Here is a 4,324-nt window from a genome sequence, read left to right as displayed (position 1 = left end):
AATAAAATAAAAAAAAAAGGAAGGAAGGAAGGAGGGAACGAAGGAAGGAAACAGCAGTGACTACAAAATAAGCTGTAGTGGAAGACAGTTCTGAGACAAACTTTCTAACACTACAGTTTAAAATCAGCATCTTCTGGACTAGATTATGCTTCTACAGACTATTGCAGTCATTATCTCACTAGTCTACCAGCACTCACTCTGGCATCCTTCCATCCGTCATCTATGTACAACAGCCAGAGTTCCCGTGTACAACACAATTTGGGTCTGTCACCTCTTAAGATGATGACTAAGCTCCTTATCTGGCCCACCAAACCCTGTCGGCCCATTTCTGGTTGCACCCACTGGCTTCCATGACTTCATCCTCCTCCTCCCTCCTGACAGCCTCTGCTGCACCCTCTGCCTACATTGCTGCCTACAATAATTCTCCTTTCTTGGCTCAGAGGACATTTTCTCAGAGGAGACTTTCCTGACCTCCCTGAATAGGCCAAATTCCTATCTGCCTCCCTGACTAGAGTATGAGCTCGTGACAACAGGCTCCATGTCAACATTCTGGACACCTAAGGTCTGGCATGGCTCCTGGCACAAGGCAGGCACCCAAAAGGTAAGTGAGTAAATGGATGACTAAATCACTCTTTTTTTTTTTTTTAATTTTTCTGTGAGACAAGAGTCTCACTCTGTCACCCAGGCTGGACTGTAGTGGTACGATCTCAGCTCACTGAAACCTCCGCCTCCCAGGTTCAAGCAATTCTCCTGCCTCAGCCTCCCAAGTAGGTGGGACTACAGGTGCCCATCACCATGCCTGGCTAATTTTTATATTTTTTTTTAGTGGAGACAGGGTTTCACCATGTTGGCCAGGCTGATCTCAATCTCCTAACCTCAAGTGATCCACCTGCCTTGGCCTCCCAAAGTGCTGGTTTTACAGGCATGAGCCACCAGGCCTGGCCAACTAAACCAGTCTTTACTAGGAAGTGCACTAGCTGCTATTTTAAAAAATAAGTCATCCATTTGAATTACTATGTGATCATAAGAATAAGAATAACATTAAGAGAAAACACAGTCTCTGAGACAGAGTAAGCACTGGGCTGACTTCACTGTCCAACAGAGAATAGGATGTTGATCTAACAGAGAAGGGTTCAACTCTGGGATGGAGCCTCAGGGAATAGAGATGATACAGGCTCTTAGAGCCAAATCCACAAATGGTCCATAGTGTAATAGGTTTCCTGATTGGTTGAATCCAGATCATACAGTTGAATCACAGACTGCAGACAGCGACCATTTTACCATCAAGGTGTATTTCTGCTGGTTCTAGCAAGTATTTGGAGAAAAATTGTCTCTATTCTTTCTTATGTGGGGGTGGGAGATCCTTACTGCTTGTTATCTTGAAATTTTTCTTACCCTCCAAAGCTCAGAGTTCTGCAGATTCTCACTTTGAGGGTTCATCCATAAAGACAATGCTTTCTTATTTTTACTTGTCTGGGGTGTTGTTTTGCGTTCATCTGTAAAATGGGGCCAATAATATCTTCCTCAAAGAATTCTTAAGAGGATTATTCAGCTAATTCAATGAAGGAGGATAGAAGTGTATAGTCTGCCTAATAAAGACCACTTAAATGTTACTGAAAATGATGCTGGGTGCAGTGGCTCATGCCTATAATCCCAGCACTTTGGGAGGCCGAGGCAGGTGGATCACCTGAGGTCAGGAGTTCAAGACCAGGCTGGCCAACATCGTGAAACCCTGTCTCTACTAAAAATACAAAAAATTAGCCAGGTATGGTGGTACATGCCTGTAATGCCGTCTACTTGGGAGGCTGAAGCAGGAGAATTGCTTGAACCCGGGAGGCGGAGGTTGCAGTGAGCCAAGATCATGCCATTGCACCCCAGTCTGGGCAACAAGAGCAAAACTCTGTCTTAAAAAAAAAAAAAAAAAAATTACTGAAAATGGTGTTAGTTATTCAAATGGTAATACTCTTTTTTCTTTTTTTAAGGACCAGAATGCCAGGCCCCACTAAGTGGTGCTATGTACGGACTTCACCTGCTTCTATATTGATTCTTTAAGATGGAACAAGAATGATATCTTGTGGATAGCCTTCCTGAACACATTTTTCCTCATTGTGTTAAATGAACTCATGCCTTCAGTATCACCAGATTCAAGGCCAAATTTGTGGGAATGAAATTCCTTAGGCAGTCATCTTGTGAAATAATGTCTTAGGATAGTGGAGTCAATAAAACACAGAATTTGGTCAGAGCCCTAGGTTCTTTTCAGCATCTCACCTTGATTTCTTTCTTTTTTTCTTTTCTTAAAAGACAGAGTCTCCCTCTGTCACCCAGGCTGAAGTGCAATGGTACCATCTCAGCTCATTTCAACCTCTACCTTCCAGACTCAGGTGATCCTCCCACCTCAGCCTCCTGGGTAGCTGGGATTATAGATGCACACCACCACATCTAATTAGCACAGCTAATTTTTTTTATTTTTAGTAGAGATGGGTTTCCCCATGTTGCCCAGGTTGATCTCAAACTCCTGGGCCCAAGTGATTCGCCTGCCTTGGCTTCCCAAAGTGCTGAGATTACAGGCATGAGCCACCATGCTGGGACACACCTTGATTTCTTATAAGCTATGTGATCTTAGGAGGTTTATTAACTTCTCAGAGCCTCGATTTCCTCATCTGTAAGAGAGTAGTGATAATATTAGCTTTATCATCAGACTAATTATAAGGACTGGGATAGAAAGGTTTCATCAAAACTGTAAACTCCTGTATAAACTGAGTAATGATGCTATGGACTGAATGTTTGTGTCATTCACATGCTGTAGTCCTAATTCCCAACGTGATGGTGTTTGAAGAAGGGGCCTTTGAGAGGTAATTAGGTTTAGATGAGGTTGTGAGGGTACAGCCCTCATCACAGGATTAGCACTGTTTTAAGAAGACACAGGAGAAAGCTAGCTTCCATCCTCGTTGTGTGGATACAACACAAAGAGCTGTCTACAAACCAGTAAGTGTGCCCTCACCAGACACTGGATCTGCCAACACCTTGATCTTGGATTTCCCAGCCTCCAGAACGGTGGGAAAGAAATGTTGTTTAAGACAGTGGCACCCAACTTTTTTGGCACCAAGGACCAGTTTTGTGGAAGACAGTTTTTTTCCATGGAATATGGGGGGGAAAGGGGGATGGTTTGGAATGAAACTTTCAACTTGCATCATCAGGCATTGGTTAGATTCCCATAAGAGACACTCAACCTAGATCCCTTGTGCAGTTCACAATAGGGTTCATGCTTCTATGAGAATCTAATGCTGCTGCTGATGTCTCAGGAGGCAAAGCTCAGGCAGTAATGCTCACTTGCCTGCCACTCACCTCCTGCCATGTGACCCGGCTCCTAACAGGCCATGGACCAGGGTTTAAGTCATCCAATATATGGTAATTTTGGTATAGCAGCCAAAACTAAGATAAATTCTTGTTGTATATACAATAATAACATCAGTTTGATATACAATAATGATAATAAATTGGGCCTAGCTTTCCATAGAAACACAGTCATATTATCCTACCTCTTTGCAGTAAGTTGATCATATGCACTTTGATGGAGCTCAACATAGTAAGGTGTTATGGGAATCAAAACACAACTGTAAAAAATGAGCAAATGACCATTATGAGGTTTAAAACCATAACATGGCTGAGCATGATAGCTCGTGCTTATAATCCCAGAACTTTGGGAGGCCGAGGCTGGAGGATGACTTGTGCTCAGGAGTTCAAGACCAGCCTGGGCAACATAGCAAGACCTTGCCTCTACTAAAAATAAAAAAATTAGTTGCACATGGTGGCACGTGCCTGTAGTCCCAGCTACTTGGGAGCCTGAGGTACGAGGATTGCTTGAGCCAGAGAGGCCAAAGCAGCAATGAGCCATGATTGTGCCATTGTACTCCACTCTGTCTAATCTGGGCAAAAGACCAAGACCCTATCTCAAAATAATAGTAATAATAAAACCATAACAACTGGCATATTTTTCTTATTGTCATCTCTCTAATCAACCAGAAAAGAGTACATTAATCAAATGCATGCATGCAGCATCCCTACTTAGTTAAAACTAAAGGCATTCTGTTACTGCTGTGTCAATGCCATTCTAAATGAAATATTTTTAGGCTAGACAAGGTGACTCACACCTGTAGTCCCAGCACTTTGGCAGGCCAAGGCAGGTGGATCACCTGAGCTCAGGAGTTCGAGATCAGCCTGGCCAAGATGGCAAAACCCCGTCTCTACTAAAAATACAAAAATTAGCGGGGCGTGGTGACAGTCGCCTATCATCTCAGCTACTCAGGAGGCTGAGGTTGGGAGG

General features: G+C 43.3%; 1 long non-coding RNA gene across 1 annotated transcript; it reads left to right on the top strand.

Moving 5' to 3' along the window:
• Positions 1 to 366: 366 nt before the first annotated feature.
• LOC108515364 (uncharacterized) lies at positions 367 to 2,267 on the top strand. The gene is made up of 2 exons (XR_001881511.1): positions 367 to 601; positions 1,983 to 2,267. It is a non-coding gene; the product is annotated as an uncharacterized LOC108515364 (long non-coding RNA).
• Positions 2,268 to 4,324: the final 2,057 nt, after the last annotated feature.

Source organism: Rhinopithecus bieti, unplaced genomic scaffold (genome assembly GCF_001698545.2).
Source record: "Rhinopithecus bieti isolate Rb0 unplaced genomic scaffold, ASM169854v2 scaffold_59, whole genome shotgun sequence".
Lineage (NCBI taxonomy): Eukaryota > Metazoa > Chordata > Mammalia > Primates > Cercopithecidae > Rhinopithecus > Rhinopithecus bieti.
This window is presented reverse-complemented; position numbering and strand designations above follow the sequence as displayed.